Raw genomic sequence first — 20,320 nt, forward strand, 5'->3', positions numbered from 1 at the left:
GTTCCCAGGCTAGGGGTTGAATCGGAGCTGTAGCCGCTGTAGCCGCCGGTCTACACCAGAGCCACAGCAATGTGGGATCCAAGCTGCGTCTGCAACCTACACCACAGCTCACTGCAACACCGGATGCATAACCCACTGAGGAAGGCCAGGGACCAAACCTGCAACCTCATGGTTCCTAGTCGGACTTGTTAACCACTGCGCCACTACAGGAACTCCTTATTTTTGTTTTTATTGTCATCACTCTAGGAGAGGGATCTGAGACGATATTGCTGAGGTTTATGTCAGAGAGTGTTTGGCCCATGTTTTCCTCTAAGAGTTTTATAGTATCCAGTCTTATATTAATATTAAGGTCTTTAATCTACTTTTAATTCATTTTTGTATATTGTGTTAGTGTTCTAATTTCATTCTTTTACATGTAGCTGTCCAGTTTTCCCAGCACCATTTATTGAAGGAACAGTCTTTTTTCAATTGTTTATTTTTGCCTACTTTGTCATAGATTGACTGTAGGTGCATGGGTTTACTTCTGGGCTTTCTATCCTGTTCCGCTGATCTGTATTTGTTTTTGTGCCAGTACCATACTGTTTTGATAACTGAGGCTTTGTAGTATACTCTGAAGCCATGGGCCTGATTCCTCCAGGTCCACTCTTCTTTCTCAGGATGGCTTTGGTTATTCTGGGTCTTTTGTGCTTCCAAACAAACTTTACAATACTTTGTTTTAGTTTCGTGAAAAATGCCAATAATTCGATAGGGACTGCATTAAATCTATAGCAGTATAATCATTTTGACAATATTCATTCTTCTAATCCAAGAGCATGGTAAATCTTTCCATCTGTTTGTGTCATCTTTGATTTCTTTCATCAGTGTCTTCTACTTTTCAGAGGACAGACCTTTTTTTTTGGGGGGGGGGTGGCTACACCTACGTCATATGGAGATTCCCAGGGTAGGGGTTGAAACATAGCTGCAGCTGCTGGCCATTGTCACAGCCACAGTAACACCAGACCCAAGCTGTATCTTCGACCTGCACCATAGCTTATGGCAACTCCAGATCCTTAACAAACTGAGTGAAGCCAGGGATCGAACCCACATCCTTATGGATACTACTCAGATTCCTTATTAGTGAGCCACAATGGGAACTCTGTGATGTCGGTAGTAAGTGCTCCTTTTTCATTTCTAGTTTTATTGAGTTCTCTCTTTTTTTCTTGATGAGTTTAAGGATTTATCAATTTTGCCAATCATTTCAAAGAACTAGCTTTTAGTTTAATCCATCTTTTCCATGGTTTTCTTCCTATTTCATTTATTTCTCTTTGATCTTTATGATTTCTCTCCTTCTGCTAACTTTGGTTTTGTCTTTCTCTAGCTGCTTTAGGGGTAGCGTTAGCTTGTTATTTGAGATTTTTCTTCTTTCCTGAGGTAGGTGTGTATTCCTATAAACTTTCCTCCTTAGAACTGCTTTTGCAACAATTCCATAGGTTTTGGATTGTTGTGTCTTTGTGGTCATTTGCTTCGAGGTATTTTTAAATTTTCTTTGATGTCTTCAGTGATCCATTGGAAGTTTAGTAGTATATTGTTTAGTCTCCACGTTTTTGTGTCTTTTCCAGTTTTCTTCTTGTTGATTTCCATTTGTATAGCATTGTGGTTGGAAAAAATGCTTGATATGATTTGTTTTCTTAAATTTACCAAGGCTTGACTTGTGGCCCCTAATGAGATCTATCCTAAGGAATGTTCTGTGTGCACTTGAGAAGAATGTGTATTCTGCTGCTTTTGGATGGAATGTTCTATAAATATCTATTAAGTCCATCTGGCCTAATGCATCATTTAAGGCCTCTGTTTCCTTGTTCATTTTCTGTCTGGATGATCTATCCATTGCTATAAGTGGGATATTAAGGTCCCCCACTATTATTGCATTATTATTGTCAATTTCTCCCTTTAAGGTTATTAGCAGTTGCCTTATGTATTGAGGTGACCCCTACGTTGCGTGCATATATATTTACAATTTTATATCTTCTTGGATTGATCCTTTGATCATTATGTAATGTCCTTCTTTGTCTAATATTTTTTATTTTAAGGTATATTTTGTCTGATGTATTGCTACTACAGCTTTCTTTTGATTCCCGTTTGCATGGAATATTTTCTTCCATCCTCTCACTTTAGATTAGTATGTGTCCCTAGAACTGAAGTGGGTCGGTCGCTTGAAGAAAGTATGTATGTATGTGTATGTATGTGTGGGTGTGCGTATATTTATGTCTTGTTTTTGTATCTCTTTATCCAGTCTATATCGTTTGGTTGGGGCATTTAGTCCATTTACATTTAAGATAATTATTGATATGTATGTTCTTACTGCCATTTTATTAGTTGTTTTGGATTTTTTAACCATATTTTATTATTATTAATTTAAAATGTTCAATTTCTGCTGTACAGCAAAGTGACCCAGTTATACGTGTATATACATTCCTTTTCTCACATTATCCTACATGTTCCACAAGTGACTATATATAGTTCCCTGTCCTATAAGTAGGATCTCACTGCTTATCCACTCCAAATGCAATAGTTTACATCTACTAACCCCAAACTCCCAGTCCATCCCACTCCCATTCCCCTCCCCCTTGGCAACCACAAGTCTTGTTCTCCATGTCCTGCAACCTCACGGTTCCTAGTCAGATTCATATCCACTGTGCCATGGCGGGGACTCCACACCACATCTTCTTAATCTATGCATTTGTTAATGGACATATAAGTTGTTTTCACGTCTTGGCTATTGTGAATAGTGCTGCAATGTACACAGGGGTGCATGTATCTTTTTCAGTGAAAGTTTTGCCTGGATATATGCCCAGGAGTGGGATTGCTGGGTCATATGGTAGTTCTATATTTAGTTTTCTGAGGTACCTCCATACTGTTTTCCATAGTGGTTGTACCAACTTACCTTCCCACCAACAGTAGAGGAGGGTACCCTTTTCTGCACACCCTCTCCAGAATTTGCTATCTGTTAATGACGGCCATCCTGACTGATGTGAGGTGGTCCTATTGTAGTTCTGATTTGCATTTCTCTAAAAATTAGTGATGTTGAGCACTTTTTCATGTCCCTGCTGGCCATCTGTATACATTCTTTGGAAAAACAGCTATTCAGGAATTCTGCCCATTTTTCAATTGGGTTGTTGGTTTTTTTGCTTTGGGTTATATGAGTTTGTTTGTATATTTTGGAGACTAAGCCCTTGTCAAGTGTAACATTTGAAACTATTTTCTCTCATTCTGTAGGTTGTATTTCTGTTTTTTTAATTGTTTCCCTTGCTGTGCAAAAGCTTGTAAGTTTGATTAGGTGCCATTGGCTTATTTTTGTTTTTATTTCTATTGCCTTGTGAGACTAACCTAAGAAAACATTTGTGCAGTTGATGTCAGAGAATAGCTTGACTATGTTCTCTTCTAGGAATTTTATGGTGTCTTATGTTTAGGTCTTTAAGCCATTTTGAGTTTATTTTTATCCAGGTATGACGGTGTGTTCTAGTTTCACTAATTTACATGTAGCTGTCCAGTTTTCTCAACACCACTTGCTGAAGAGACTGTCTTTCTCCCATTTTATATTCTTGCCTCCTTGTCGAAGATTAATTGACTGTAGGTATCTGGGCTTATTTCTGGGTTCTCTATTCTCTTCCATTGGTCTGTATGTCTTTTTTTTTTTTAAAGCTTGTGGCATGCGTAAGTTCTTAGGCATGAGGAAGTTCTCAGGCTAGAGGTCAAATTGGAGCTGGAACTTTCCTGACCCACTGACGGAGGCCAGGGATCAAACCCATGTCCTCATGGATACTAGTCTGATTTGTTTCTGCTGAGCCACAACAGGAACTCCCTCCATATAAATTTTTGAATTGTTTGTTCTAACTCTGTAAAAAATGTCATGGGTAATTTGATAGGGATTGCATTGCATCTGTTGATTGCTTTGGGTAGTGTGGCCATTTTAACAATATTAATTCTTCCAATCAAGGGACATTGAATATCTATTTCTTTGAATCTTCTTTAATTTCCTTGATTAACGTTTTACATTTCTCAGCATATAAGTCTTTCACCTCCTTAGTCAGGTTTATTCCCAGGTATTTAATTTTTTGGGGTGCTATTTTAAAAGGTGTTTTATTTTTATATTCCTTTTCTGATAGCTCATTGTTAGCATGCAGAAACGCAAGTGATTTCTGAATGTTAATCTTGTATCCTGCTATCTTGCTGAATTCATTGATCAGTTCAAGTATTTTTTAAGCATTTTTTTAAATTACTCAAATGAATTTATCACATCTGTAGTTGTATAATGATCATAACAATCTGATTCCACAGGATTTCCATCCCACAGCCCAAGCACATCCCCCCCCCCCCCAAAACTGTCTCCTCTGGAGACCATAAGTTTTTCAATGTCTGTGAGTCAGCATCTGTTCTGCAAAGAAGTTCAGTCTGTCCTTTTTTCAGATTCCACATGTCAGTGAAAGCATTTGATGTTGGTGTCTCATTGTATGGCTGACTTCAAGTAGTTTTTATGTGGAGTCCTTAGGGTTTTCTATATGTTAAGTACCATGTCATCTGCATAGTGACAATTTTACATCTTCTTTTTCAATTTAGATACCTTTTATTTCTTTTGTCTGATTGCTGTGGCTAGGACTTGGCGGTAGTATATTATATTGAATAAAAGTGGTGAGAGTGGGAATCCTTGTTTTATTCCACATTTTAGTGGGAAGGCTTTCAGCCTCTCTCCCTTGAGTATTATAGTGGCTGTGGGTTTGTCATAAATGGCTTTTATTATGTTAAAGTTTATTATGTTAAAGTATGTTTGGTACACTTCATCCATAAAGCCATCTGGTCCTGGACTTTTGTCGGTAGAGAGTGTTTTTATTACATACTCAATTTCATTGCTATAACATACCCACTTGGTAAGAGTTATCATGAATGAATGTTGGATTTTGTCTAAAGTTTTTTCCACATCTATTTAGATGATCATGTGATCATCTTTTGTTAATGTGGTATATGATGTTGATAGATTTGCATATGTTGAACCATCTTTGTGGACCTGGGATGAATCCCACTTGGTCATAGTGTATGATCTTTTTAATATGCTGTTGGATTCAGCTAAAATGTTGTTGAGAATTTTTGCATCTATAGTCATCAAAGATACTGGCCTATAATTTTCTTTTCTTTTTTTGTCTTTTTTTTTGTTGTTGTTGTTGCTATTTCTTGGGCCGCTCCCTCGGCATATGGAGGTTCCCAGGCTAGGGGTTGAATCGGAGCTGTAGCCACCGGCCTACGCCAGAGCCACAGCAACGCGGGATCCGAGCCACGTCTGCAACCTACACCACAGCTCACAGCAACGCTGGAACGTTAACCCACTGAACAAGGGCAGGGACCGAACCCGCAACCTCATGGTTCCTAGTTGTATTCGTTAACCACTGCACCACGACGGGAACTCCTTATTTTCTTTTTTCGTGGTATCTATCTGGTTTTGGTATTAGTGTTGATGGTGGATGTCTTTGGGAGTGTTCCTTCTACTTCACTGTCTTGGAGAAGTTTAAGAAGGATGGGTGTAAGTTCTTCCATGAAGCCATCTGGTCCTGGACTTTTGTACACTTCATCCATGAAGCCATCTGGTCCTGGACTTTTGTTGGTAGGGAGTGTTTTTATTACATACTCAATTTCACTGCTAGTAATCAGTCTGTTCAGTTGATCAATTTCTTCCTGATTCAGTTTTGGCAAGCTGTATGTCTCTAAGAAACTGTCCATTTCTTATAGGTTTTCAAATTGGTTGGCATATAATTGTTCATAGTATTCTTTCATGGTTTTTTGTATTTCTGCAGTACCTGTTGTGATTTCCCCTTTTTCTTTTCTTTTTTTTTTTTTTTTTTTTTGTCTTTTGTCTTTTTGTCTTTTGTTGTTGTTGTTGTTGCTATTTCTTGGGCCGCTCCCGCGGCATATGGAGGTTCCCAGGCTAGGGGTCCAATCGGAGCTGTAGCCACCGGCCTACGCCAGAGCCACAGCAACGCAGGATCCGAGCCGCGTCTGCAACCTACACCACAGCTCACGGCAACGCCGGATCGTTAACCCACTGAGCAAGGGCAGGGACCGAACCTGCAACCTCATGGTTCCTAGTCGGATTCGTTAACCACTGCGCCACGACGGGAACTCCAATTTCCCCTTTTTCATTTCACCTTCCTTCCTCCCTCCCTCGCTCTGTATTTTTTATTTATTTTTTATTTTTTTGTCTTTCTAGGGCTGCAGTCTTGGCATATGGAAGTTCCCAGGCTAGGGGTTGAATTGGAGCTGTGGCCTACACCACAGCCACAGCAATGCCAGATCTGAGCTGCACCTGCGACCTACACCACAGGTCATGGAAATGCCAGATCCTTTAACCTGATGAGTGAGGCTAGGGGTCAAACCTGTGTCCTCATGGATACTAGTCAGGTTTGTTTCTGCTGAGCCTCAACAGGAACTCCTCTTATTTTGAGTTTTCTCTCCTTTTCTTGGTGAGTCTGGCCAAAGGTTTGTCAATTTTGTTTACCCTTACCAAGAACCAGCTCTTGATTTTAATGATTTTTTAATATTGTTTTGAATCTCTATTTTATTTCCTCTCTGATCTTTATGATTTCCTTCCTTCTACTGACTTTAGTTTTTGTTTGTTCTGCTTTTTCTAATGCTTTTAGGTGGTACATTAAGTTGTTAATTTGAGATTTTTCTTCTTTTCTGAGGAAGGCCTGTATCACTATGCACTTCCCTTTAAGAACTGCCTTTGCAGCATCCATAGATTTTGAATGGCTGTGTCTTCACTATCATTTGTCTAAAAGATTTTTGCGTGTGTGTCTTTTGAGGGCTGCAGCCGCAGCATGTGGAGGTTCCCAGGCTAGGTAGGGGTCTAATTGAAGCTACAGCTGCTGGCCTACACCACAGCCAGAGCAATGCCAGATCCAAGCCTCGTCTGCAATCTATGCCACAGCTCATGGCAATGCCAGATCCTTAATCCACTGAATGAAGCCAGGGATCAACCTCACAACCTCACGGTTCCTAGTCAGACTTGTTTCCACTGCGCCACAATGAGAACTCCTGCTTGAGGTATTTTTTAATTTCTGTTTTGATTTTTCTTCTTTTTTTTTTTTTTTTTTTGGCTTTTTAAGGCTGCACCCAAGGGATATGGAGGTTCCCAAACCAGGGGTCTAATCAGACCTACAGCTGCTGGCCTACGCCACAGCCATAGCCATGCCAGATCCGAGCTGCGTCTGCAACCTACACCACAGCTCATGGCAACACCAGATCCTTAACCCACTGAACAAGGCCAGGGAGTGAACCTTCAACCTCATGGTTACTAGTCAGATTCATTTCTGCTGTGCCACAACAGGAACACCCATTATTATTTTAATAACATATTGTTTCGTCCCCATGTAGTCAGGTTTTTTCTTTTCCTGTAGTTGATTCCTAGTTTCATGCCATTGTGGTCAGAGAAGATATTTGAAATAATTTCCATACTCTTAAAAATTTGTTGACGTTAGTTTTGTGCCCCACTATGCGGCCAATCCTTGAGAGTGGTTCCATGTGCACTTGAAAAGAATGTATATTCTGATTTTTTTGGATGTAATCCCCTAAAAATGTCAATTAAGTCTAACTTTTCTATTGTGTCATTTAGGACCTCTGTTGCCTTATTGATTCTCCATCCAGAAGATCTGTCCTTTGATGTGAGTAGGGTGCTAAAGTCTCCTACTAGTTTTGTATTCCCATCAATTTCTCTTTTAATGTCCGTTACTATTTGTTCTATATATTTGGGTCCCATATTAGAGGCATATATATTGATGACTGTAATATCCTCTTCTTGAATGGATCCTTTTATCGTTAAATAGTTCTTTCTTTGTCTGTCTTTATGGCCTTCGTTTTAAAGTCTATTTTGTCTGATATGAGTATTGAAATTCCTCCTTTCCTGTATTTTCCATTCACATGAAATATCTTTTTTCAGAGCTCCCATTGTGGCTCAGTGGTTAACGAATCCGACTAGAGACCATGAAGTTGAGGGTTGGATCCCTGACCTCACCCAGTGGCTTAAGGATACGGTGTTGCCACGAGTTATGGTGTAGGTTGCAGACGAAGCTCAGATCTGGCGTAGGCCAGAGGCCACAGCTCTGATTTGACCCCTAGCCTGGGAACCTCCATATGCTGAGGGAGTGGCCCTAGAAAAGACAAAAAGACAAAAACAAACAAACGAACCCAGAAATATCTTTTTCCATCCCCTCACTTTCAATTTACATGTGTCCTTTACCCTAAAGTGAGTCTCTGTAGGCAGCATGTTGTAGGCTTTTTTTTTTTTGTCTTTTTGCCATTTTCTTGGGCCACTCCTGTGGCATATGGAGGTTCCCAGACTAGGGGTCAAATCGGAGCTGTAGCTGCCAGCCTACACCAGAGCCACAGCAGCAAGGGATCCGAGCAGCGTCTGCAACCTACACTACAGCTCGCGGCAACGCCGGATCCTTAACCCACTGAGCAAGGCCAGGGGTTGAACCTGCAACCTCCTGGTTCCTAGTTGGATTCATTAACCGGGAACTCCTGTAGGCTCTTTTTTTTCATCCAGTCAGCCACACTGTCTTTTGATTGGAGCATTTAGTCCACTGATTTTTGAGGTGATTATCAATAAATATGTATTTATTGCCATTTTAAACCTTGTTTTCCAGTTGATTCTATGATCCTCCTTTGTTCTTTTATTTTGGTTGGATGATTACCTTTTACGCTTGTGTCCTCTTTTCAGTTTTTGTGCATGTACTGTCTGGTTATGATTTGTGGTTGCCCTGTTTTTCAAGTCTGTTAACCCCTTCCTATAGCTCCTTGCCTGACAGTCATATAGGCTCAATCACATTCTTTAAAAAAAAAAAAAAAAAAAAAAGATTTTCTCACTTTCTTTCCCTACGTTTTATAATTTTGAAGTCCTTTTCTAACATCTTCATATTTGTCCTTTTGCTGTTCCTTGTTTGTTGCTTCTACAATAGGGTTTTTGTTTTTGTTTTTTTTCCTTTTAGATCTATACAATGGCTTATTTAAATGACTGCTTTCCTATTGTGATTTCCTCCATTCTATTTCTTTTTTTTTTTTTTTTATAAATTTTTTTATTTTCCCACTGTACAGCAAGGGGGTCAGGTTATCCTTACATGTATACATTACAATTACATTTTTTCCCCTACCCTTTCTTCTGCTGCAACATGAGTATCTAGACAAAGTTCTCAATGCTATTCAGCAGGATCTCCTTGTAAATCTATTCTAAGTTGTGTCTGATAAGCCCAAGCTCCCGATCCCTCCCACTCCCTCCCCCTCCCATCAGGCAGCCACAAGTCTCTTCTCCAAGTCCATGATTTTCTTTTCTGAGGAGATGTTCATTTGTGCTGGATATAAGCTTCCAGTTATAAGTGATATCATATGGTATTTGTCTTTGTCTTTCTGGCTCATTTCACTCAGGATGAGATTCTCTAGTTCCATCCATGTTGCTGCAAATGGCATTATGTCATCTTTTTTTATGGCTGAGTAGTATTCCATTGTGTATATATACCACCTCTTCCGAATCCAAACATCTGTCGATGGACATTTGGGTTGTTTCCATGTCCTGGCTATTGTGAATAGTGCTGCAATGAACATGCGGGTGCACGTGTCTCTTTTAGGTAGAGTTTTGTCCGGATAGATGCCCAAGAGTGGGATTGCAGGGTCATATGGAAGTTCTATGTATAGATTTCTAAGGTATCTCCAAACTGTTCTCCATAGTGGCTGTACCAGTTTACATTCCCACCAACAGTGCAGGAGGGTTCCCTTTTCTCCACAGCCCCTCCAGCACTTGTTATTTGTGGATTAATGATGGCCATTCTGACTGGTGTGAGGTGATATCTCATGGTAGTTTTGATTTGCATTTCTCTCATAATCAGCGATGTTGAGCATTTTTTCATGTGTTTGTTGGCCATCTGTATATCATCTTTGGAGAAATGTCTATTTAGGTCTTTTGCCCATTTTTCCAATGATTGATTGGTTTTTTTGCTGTTGGGTTGTATAAGTTGTTTATATATTCTAGAGATTAAGCCCTTGTCAGTTGCATCATTTGAAACTGTTTTCTCCCATTCGGTAAGTTGTCTTTTTGTTTTCTTTTGGGTTTCCTTTGCTGTGCAAAAGCTTTTCAGTTTGATGAGGTCCCATGGGTTTATTTTTGCTCTAATTTCTATTGCTTTGGGAGACTGACCTGCATTCTATTTCTTACTTCTTTTTTAAAGGAGCCCTTTCAGTATTTCTTCTAGAATGGGTTTAGTATTTTTTTTGTTTTTGTTTGCTGGATAAATTCTTTATTTATTTATTTATTTATTTTAGGACAACACCCTCAGCATATGGAGGTTACCAGGCCAGGGGCTGAATCAGAGCTGTGGCCGCTGGCCTACACCACAGTGACAGCAACTCAAGATCTGAGCCATGTCTGTGATCTACACCACAGCTCACAGCAATGCTGGATCCTTAACTCACTGAGTGAGGCCAGGGATAGAACCTACATCCTCATGGATGCTAGTCAGATTTGTTTCCGCTAGGCCATAACGGGAACTCTGAGAATTCTTTATTTCTCCTTCTATTTTAAAAGATATTCTTGCTGGGTAGAGTATTCTAGGCTGCAGATTTTTTCCTTTTAAGACTCTGAATAAATCTTGCCACTCTCTTCTGGCCTGTAGTGTTTCTGTAGAGCAATCAGCTGATAGCCTTATGGGGGTTCCCTTATAATTATTTGTTTTTTCTCTTGCTGCCTTGAGAATCCTCTGTTTTAACTGCCATTTTTATTATGTCTTGGTGTGGGCCTGTTTGGATTCAACTTGTTTGTGGCCCTCTATGCTTCCTCTATCTTGATATCTGTTTCCCTGAGATTTGAAAAGTTTTCAGCCATAATTGCTTCATATATATTTTTAATCCCCTTTGCTTTTTCTTCTCCTTCTGGAATCCCTATTATGTGTTGACTGGCCTGCTTTATATTATTCCATAGACCTCTTATATTTGCTTTCAGATTTTTTCATTTTGTTTTGTCTTCTGCCCTGTTTCGCTGATTTCCATGATTCTATCTTCAAAGTCACTAATTCATTCCTCTGCATTATTCATTCTGCTCTTCAGTGCCTTTAACTCAGCTTGTGTCCCTGCAAATGATTTTTCTAACTTTCTTGGCTCCTCCTTATGTTTTCTAGTTCCTTTCTAAAGTAATCTGCATTATTGTTCATATCTGCTCTTAATTCCTTCATATCTGCTCTTAATTGCTTCAGTATTTTCACTATCTCCTTTTTGAACTTGGTGTCTGTTAGATCGCAGAGATGTGTTTCATTATTTGCTCCTTCAGGTGAATTCTCCTGTTCTTTTAATTGGGAATGGTTCCTGAGCTTCTTCATTTTGCTTGTATTTTTCTATTCTGTGAGTTTAGGATAAACGACTACTGTAGACTTGGAGGGTTATTTATATGTGAGAGCACTCCTGGGTATTTTGCGAGGGCTTACTATTTGTTTTTGGTGTGAGGGCTGCTTTGGTGTCTCTTTCCTCAGTGTGTGCAGGCTGTTATCGCCTTGATAGGGTGCTGTGTGCACTTCCAGGGAGACAGAGGCAATGGGCAGGGCCAGTAGCCAGTGCCTGGTTGCTGGGTCCTTGATAGGGGCAAGTACCTGCAGGGAGGTGGAGCCAGGCTGCTCCTAGTTGCAGGGCCCTGGGAAGTGGCAGTGATCTTCAGGTGGGGTAAGTTGCACCCACAGTGTTTGGCAGTAGCAGCAGGGCGTGTGCATTCTCAGGGGAGTGACAGCAACAATGGGTGGTGCTTGGTTGCAGTGCCCTCCTCTGTAATGACCTCTGAGGTAACTGGGGCCACAGGTGGTGTCTGTTCATGGACCCCTAGTGGTGGTGGGCCAGGCCCACCTCTGGTATCTGAGGTGACTGCCATGGTTCACCCCCGTCTGTAGATCATGCAAGAGGCACTGCACTGCAATTAGCCTGTGCAGGAGGCTCCCTGCCCTCTGAGAGTCTGCATGTTTGCAGGGAAAGATATTCCTATGGTGGTCCACCCCACCTCTCACTGTCCCCAACAATGGTGCCTTGCTTCTCCTGAGGGCCCAGACCTCCTCCCAGGTTCTCTTGGCTGTGGCATTCTAATCCCCAGCCTGTGGCACCCTGCTCCTGGCCCCTCAGGCTGTCTCGTCCTTTCCCCAGAACTGACTTCTAGACCTGAGTTGCAGCACCTAGCCCCCACCTGAGCGTCTCAGGCTGTGGTGTCTGGGGGCAGTGCTATCAATGGTCTGTGCGGCTCTCACTCTACTTCGCCCTCCTCAGTCCAGTTGCTGTGCTTTTCTCCAAGACTTTAAGGTCCCTCCATCTCAGATGATCTCCCCATTAGTTAGGTGACTTCCCAGAGTGTGGGTTCCTTTCCTCTTTCCCAGCTCCCTTGTGGAAGTGTTTAGTCCTGTTCTGATTCCTTTTCTTTTTTTCCTTTTCTACCCAGTTATAGGGAGGATTTCTTGCCCTTTTTGGAGGTTTAAGGTTTTCTGCCAGTGTTCAGTAGATGTTCTGTGCAAATTGTTCTATATATGGATAGAGTTGGGTTTTTTTTGTTTTTTTTTTTGTTTTTTTGTCTTTTGTTGTTGTTGTTATTGTTGTTGTTGCTGTTGTTGCTATTTCTTGGGCCGCTCCCGCGGCATATGGAGGTTCCCAGGCTAGGGGTTGAATCGGAGCTGTAGCCACCGGCCTACGCCAGAGCCACAGCAACACGGGATCCGAGCCGCGTCTGCAACCTACACCACAGCTCACGGCAACGCCGGATCATTAACCCACTGAGCAAGGGCAGGGACCGAACCCGCAACCTCATGGTTCCTAGTCGGATTCGTTAACCACTGCGCCACGACAGGAACTCCTGGATAGAGTTTTTTAATGTGTTTGCAGGAGAGGGTGAGTACCATATCCTAACTCCGCTGCCATCTTGATCCCTCTGGATTTGTTTTCGTTGTTTTTTTCTTCCCTTCTTCTCGTCTCTTGTAGTTTGACGACTATCTTTAGTGTTGTATTTGTTCGTTTTTTGTCTTTTTGCCTTTTCTAGGGCCGCTCCTGTGGCATATGGAGGTTCCCAGGATAGGGGTCGAATTGGAGCTGTAGCCACCGGCCTACACCAGAGCCACAGCAACACGGGATCTGAGCCGCATCTGCGACCTACACCACAGCTCACGGCAATGCCAGATCCTTAACCCACTGAACAAGGCCAGGGATCGAACCCGCAACCTCATGGTTCCTAGTTGGATTCATTAACCAATGAGCCATGACGGGAACTCTTTAGTGTTGTATTTGGATTGCTGTTTCTTATCTTTGTGTGTATCTATTGTAGATTTTTGGTTTGTAGTTACCATGAAGTTTTTTGATATATGAGTCTATCTATCTAGATATATATATAGAGATATAGATTATCTAGATAGATATAGATTAGATAGCTAGATAGATAGACAGACAGATAGATAGGTACAAGATTGTTTAACGCTGTTGATTTGTTAATTGAAAGTGTATCTCCAGTATCCTGCATTTGTATCCTCCTGTCATGATTTCTGGCTTTCGTAGCATATTTGTGTTTGGATCATATCCTACCCTTACTATATGTATGCCTTTACTGGTGAGTCTTGCCATTTGTAATATTTTAGTTTCTAGTTGTGGCCTTTTCTTTTCCAACCTAGAGAAGTTCCTTTAGTATTTGTTGTAAACCTGGTTTAGTGGGACTGAATTCTCTTAGCTTTTGCTTATCTATAAAACTTTTGATTTCTCCTTCAAATCTTAATGAGAACCCTGCTGGGTATTCTTGGTTGGAGATTTTTTCCTTTCATCACTAAGTATATTGTACCACTTTTTTTAACTACTTAATGAATTTTATTACATTTATAGGTGTACAGCAATCATCACAACCAAATTTTACAGCATTTCCATCCCAAACCCTCAGTGCACCCCCCAACGCTGTGACCTGTCTCATTTGGAAACCGTAAGTTTTTCAAAGTCTGTGAGTCAATATCTGTTCTACAAAGAAGTTCACTGTGTCCATGAAACTCCCTTCTGGCCTTCAGAGTTTCTGCTGAAAATCAGACGATAATCTTAGCAGGGTTCCCTTGTAGCTGTTTCTTTTCCCTAGCTGCTTTCAATATTTTCTTTTATTCAGTTTGTCTTTAATTTATTCAGTTTGATTAATATGTGCCTTGGGGTGTTCCTCCTTGGGTGTATTTTATATGGTATTCGTTGTGCTTCCTTAATTTGAGTGAGTGATTCCCATGTTAGAGAAGTTTTCGGCTACTGTGTCTACAAATATTTTCTTTGGCCCTTTCTCCATCTCTTCTCCTCCTGACACCTCTATAATACAGACGTTGGTGTGTTTAATGTAGTCCCAGAATTAGACTGTCTTCATTTCTTTTCAATCTTTTTTCTCTTTTCCATTCCACATCAGTGATTTCCACTAGTTTGTCATCCACTTCACTTATTTGTTCTTCTGCTTCATGTATTCTACTGTTGGTTTCTTCTAGTGAATTTATTTGTTATTGTATTTTGCATATCTGCTTGCTTAATCCTTAAATCTATTTCTTTGTTCAGTGTTTCTTGTAATTTATCAATCTTTGGTTCCAGTTTATTTCCAAGATCTTGAATCATCTTTGCTATCATTAACCTAAAGTCTTTTTCATGCAGGTTGGTAATGGAGGTTGGTGATCTCCAGATCAATTGGCTGTTTTTCTGGGGTTTTTTTTCTTGCTCCCTTATCTGAGTCATAATTCTCTGCCTTATCATTTGCTATAGACTTTTTGTGTCTCCTTTTTACAGACAATAGGGTGTAGCCTCTCTTGCCTCTTATGTCTGCTTCCCTTGTGGCTGAAGTTAGTACAGGGCTTGCTGCTGGCTTCCTGATGGGAGGGACTGGTGCCTGCCCACTGGTAGGTGGAACTGATTCTTATACCTCTGGTGGGTAGGGCTTTGTCTCTGGGTGTGAGGAGAGGTGGCTGTAGGCCTAGGGGGTGTTTTAGGCAGCCTGTTGGCTGATGGGTGGGGCCAGATTTTTCCAAAATGGCCACCTCTAGAGGAGTTCCCAGTGATGACTATTCCTGAGACCTTTGCCTCCAATGTCCTTTCCCCACAATAAGCCAGAGTCCTGCCCCGTTTTCCATAAGGTCCTCCAAGAACCACAGGCAGGGGTTGACCCAGAGATTCCTATGGAGTCTGCTTTGCCCTGGGACCCAGTGCACATGCAAGCCTGTGTGCGCCTTTCAAGAGTGGTCTCCATTTCCCCCAGTCCTGTGGACCTCCTGCACACAAGCCCTCAAAGCCAAATGCTCTGAGGGTTCCTCTCCCCAATGCCAGATCCCCAAGCATGGGGACCGGATGTGGGGCTCAGAACTCTCACTCCCATGCGTGAGCCTCTGCAATATAGTTACTTTTCCAGTTTGTGAGCTGCCCACCAGATGGGTATGGGGTTGCTTATATTTCACAATTGCCCCTCCTACCGTCTTGATGTGGCCTCCTCTTTGTCTTCTGGAGTAGGATTTTTTTTTTTTTTTGATAGTTTGCAGTCTATTTTGTTGAAGGTTGTTCAGCAGTTGGTTGTAATTTTGTCGCTTTTATGAGAGAAGGTGAACTCCAGTCCTTCTACTCCACCATCTTAATCCCATCCCTGCCTCCACTCATGCTGACAGCAGAGAGAAATCAGAATCAAAGCAAGGTGCAAGTGTGGACACAGGCTACAGTATGGTAAGGAAGAATCTCAAGGATGAGATGAACATATTGGACAAGACAGAGGCCACATTCTAGGAATCCAACATCACCCACTTCATATACCAGACTTAAGCCTTACAAATGAGCCAAGTCTGAGTTCCCATCGTGGCTCAGCAGTAACAAACCCAACTAGGATGCATGAGGATGCAGGTTCAATTCCTGGCCTCGCTTAGTGGGTTAAAGGATCCGGTGTTGCTGTGAGCTTGTGAGCTGTGGTGTAAGTTGCAGCCACAGCTCAGATCCCACATTGCTGTGGCTCTGATATAGGCTGATGGCTACAACTCCAATCCTACCCTCTAGCCTGGGAACTTCCATATGCCGCAAGTGCGGCCTTTTTTTTTTTTTTTTTTGTCTTTTTGCCTTTTCCGGAGCCGCTCCCGTGGCATATGGAGGTTCTCAGGCTAGGGGTCGAATCGGAGCTGTAGCCACTGGCTTATGCCACAGCCACAGCAATGTGGGATCGGAGCCGTGTCTGCAACCTACACCACAGCTCACAGCAACGCCAGATCCTTAACCCACTGAGCAAGGCCAGGGATCAAACCTGCAACCTCATGTTTTCTAGTCGGATTTGTTAACCACTGTGCCACGACGGGAACTCCAATGTAGCTCTAAAAAGACCTTTAAAAAAAAAAAAAAAGCCAAGTTTTGGAGTTCTGCTGTGGCACAGGGGGTTAAGGACCTAGCCTTATTGCTATGGCACCACGGGTTCAATCCCTGGCCAGGGAACTCCCACATGCCATGGGAGTGGCCAAAAAAAAGGGAAAAAAAGAGTCAGGTTTTCCTCGGTACTTGGAAAACTCAGTCCCCACACTGGTACCTTGGAGAAGAAAAGTTTCTTTCCTCTGTATCAGGGTCCTCTAAGTGCACAGCTAACACAAGCTTTGCAAGCAACTTATTTAACTACCTGGTACGAATAGTGTCATTAATGGAGACATAAGGTAGTGTAGAGAACAGAGAATCTGTGGTTAGAAAAAAAGAGATCTGGATTCCAGCACTAGTTTTATTATCTGACTACTCAGTCTCTCACTTATCATTTACTAGCAGGGATGATACCTGCTGTCCTGACTCACAGAATTACTGTGATCAAGAGATCCAATGAACAGGAAAATGCTCTGTGAAGAGGAGCCATTTCTGTCTATAGTTATTATTCAAGGATAGCAGGTTGGCTGAGATCGCCCACAGACAAGACAAAATAGTGTAGGACCCCCTGGACTTGACTCTGCATTAAATGAATCAGAGAAAGCACTGTCGTCTCTTTGGGGAAGTGGGGGTGGGGTGGATCTCCCTGAATCCAGGCTTCCCTTTGGGGACTGTCCCATTTATCCTTCTATTTTTGAAGGTCAGAAGACATGGGTGGCACATGCAGAAAGAACCTTTATCTACAAGCAGGAAGACATAGGCAGTATGTTTCAAACACAGGCTCTGAAGTCTGACCCAAGTGCGAGTTCTAGCCCACTGAATGGTAATGTGACGATGACAACTGACAAAAACTGTGCGCCTCATTCTTACAACAAAGAGAGTTTTTCCACATGGAATTGTTGAGGAATGAACTGAATGAGAATATATATAAAAATACTCAAGACAGTACCTGGTGTATGGTAAGCACTCAACAAATGTTAGCTAATATTTCTGATATTTCTCTAGAGGTTATCCAGTCACTGGGCCAATTCACCATTTCCAGGCCTTTCCACTAGGGGGCAGAGATGTATACAACAAAGCAGTAAAGGAAAATTAATTTTGATATTGTCCTAGGCCCCAAGGCTCTACAATGAAAGAGGTCACAGTCATTGTCTAAAAGGTGATTTTAGGACCAATGACCTTAGGTTATTTCACTCATTCTACCCCAAAATACTGAGCCATCCTATATACCCACCATGAGCTGGAGAAATAGGAGCAGAGGCTTGGGATTAATAAAAAAAAAAAGTGACCAACAACATTGGGAGAAGATGGGTCAGAGGAAAACAAACTTGACAAGTACAAAGCCCCCAAATGGTTGGGGACTCAAAGCAAGTGACATCATGGAATAACAACCTAGAAAAGTTCTATGAGGACATTCACCTAACCTCGACTGTGGTCTTCCAACAAATGCAAGACCTAATCAACGCCAAGATATCCTTTAATCCAGCCTGTACTACAGCAAATCACGTATCTAGGTTGGGAAATGCATTACATCCTCCTATATGTCTAGAAAAGGAAGAGAAGAGAAAATGCTGGCGTTAGGCTGGACCAATCATGTGATTCTGTATACACAGCAACTCAAGCATGGGAAAAGTCATTAACCAAAGGGCTTACGGTGTTGGGTCAAGAATCCACCTATTTCCTCTCCTAACCCCAACCCATCTCTCCTGCCTTGAACTGACTCTTACAATATAAGGTATATTAAGCTACAAATATCTGTACCCTATGCCCACCCGAGCAGACACCAAGTTGTGTTTTGAGCAACTTTTAAGACCCTCTTGAGGATGGGAGCAGGGAAAGGCTGAAGAGCAGTCACAAGACTAGCTTTAGGTCTCTGTAGCTGACAGGCCTGGGCTCTGAGCAGCTTCGTGGCTGCTGGTTTCCAAAGGAGACAGCTTATGCTTCACCTCACCTTAACTGTAAATGCTTAATGCCAACAGCTATGAGTCACATGATAGGATTTTTTCAAAAATACATTTTGGGAGAGGAAAGAAGAAAGCAAGATTTAAGCAAGCTTAAAAACACCACTGGGTTTTCTCCTTTGGAGAAGTCTGAGTGTAGTTAAAGAGAGGAAAAAGAGAGTCGAAGAGATTCAAATACACTGTCCCCCAAATGGACAGGTAGGCCTGAAACCAGGGAGGAAGGATACCTTCATTCTTAAATAGAGATTCGGGGCAGTGGCTAGCAGAGACTACTTGGGGAGAAGGAGGAAAAGGTCCAAAGTCAGCCTCTAAGACCAAGCTGCCAATAACGTCTTTCCTTTCAACTGGCTCAGCCCTTGACAGCACATCTTTGGGTGAAGCTGTCAGAATGTGTTAAGGAATCAAGCAGAACAACAGTGAGCTGCTCACTGTCATCTTACCGTATGCCTCCAAGTACACTCCCTCCTCACTTGTGCCTCTAGAAGCCTGGAACCAGTCACAATGCAGTGAGCATGCAGATATGGGTGGCCAGGAAACACAGACAACTTTCTCATGCAATTATCACTTAGAAAGAGAAAGGCTGGGGAAGGGCTGAACAGCAGGTCTTGCTTACTATGTCAAGCAGCTGAGAAGGAAGACTGTCACCTCTGGCTGTGTCATTACACAAGGTGGATTCACTGGCCAAATTCTAGAACTAGCCAGGCTCTGAGTCTCAAAAAAAGGAAGTCAAGAGGCTAGACCATTTTTAACTTCTGAAGATGATCTCAAAAGGAGAACCGGGTGGCAAACTACAGCCTACAGGCCAACACAGCTGCTGTGCTTTTCTAGAAAGTTATACTGGAGCACAGCCACACTCACTTGTTTACATACTGTCCACAGGTGCCTATGCTCAGTGACAGTAGAGAAGTGAGTATGTGCAACAAAGACTCTAAGGTGTGATTCACAAACCCTAAAATATATACCATCTGACCCTTTATAGAAAAAGTTTGCCAATCTGTCACAAAGGATTCAGGTAAGGTGCTGAAACTCCTTTTCTACGAAAGGGGAAGCCTAGATGCCTCATTGATTTCTTCCCTTTTTGCTCTGAAATGAAGGTCTATTCCAAATTTAGGGCATTTTACACTTGATACTATACGTGGTACTGAGCCAGGAACAGAATCTTTTCCTTGCACATCACAAAGTACAAGGACAGAAGGTTGGACTCGGGGAAAACATGAAGTATAAACTAATTCCAGCCAATTTAAGATAGAAGTCTAACAGACAGTAATTAACAACTCAATCTTGTGGGAAGAATATTAACCGGAATATGCCCAGAGAGACAGAGAAAGCTAGTTTCCTATCTCTTTTGGAAGCAAAAGCTTCTTTACTTGCTATCAATTGAGGGCAAAGGATCATAAGGCAGACAGCAAAGCCAAAGGGAACTGTCTGTTTCCATGGTAGAGAGTGCTCAGAGAGTTCAAAACAACAGCACAGTGGAAACAGTTTGTTTCAGAGGTACAGTAAGTAATCTAGACTGTTGAGTTTTTGTTCAATTCCTCACGGGTGTTCAAATTGGAACACTTCTTTGAAGTGGGAGATATATATATATATATATATACACACACACTATAAAACTCCTTATAACCTTGTTGCTCAAGAGATAGCTATCAGCAACAATTAAAATTAAGATGATATAGGAGTTCCTGTCATGGTGCAGTGGAACCGAATCGGACTAGGAACAATGAGGTTGCGGGTTTGACCCCTGGCCTCACTCAGTGGGTTAAGGATCTGGCATTGCTTCGAGATGTGGTGTAGGTCACAGCTTGGCTCTGCCGTGGCTGTGGCTGTGGTGTAGGCCTGTAGCTGTAGCTCCTGATTTGACTCCTAGCCTGGGAACCTCCATAGGCCTTGGGTGTGGCCCTAAAAAGAAAAAAAACCCAAAACAAAAACAAGAACAAATTAAGATGATACACATTGGGAAA

General features: G+C 41.9%; 1 protein-coding gene across 10 annotated transcripts in view; it reads right to left on the reverse strand.

The window, feature by feature from the left end:
• FAM222B (family with sequence similarity 222 member B) overlaps positions 1 to 20,320 on the reverse strand; it is an 89,218-nt gene that overhangs the window by 7,957 nt on the left and 60,941 nt on the right. The window lies entirely within an intron of this gene.

Source organism: Sus scrofa, chromosome 12 (assembly GCF_054392235.1).
Source record: "Sus scrofa isolate SSC_HxYL_T2T_F1_AM1 chromosome 12, Sscrofa_HxYL_maternal_Yorkshire_Landrace_v2.0, whole genome shotgun sequence".
Classification (NCBI taxonomy): domain Eukaryota; kingdom Metazoa; phylum Chordata; class Mammalia; order Artiodactyla; family Suidae; genus Sus; species Sus scrofa.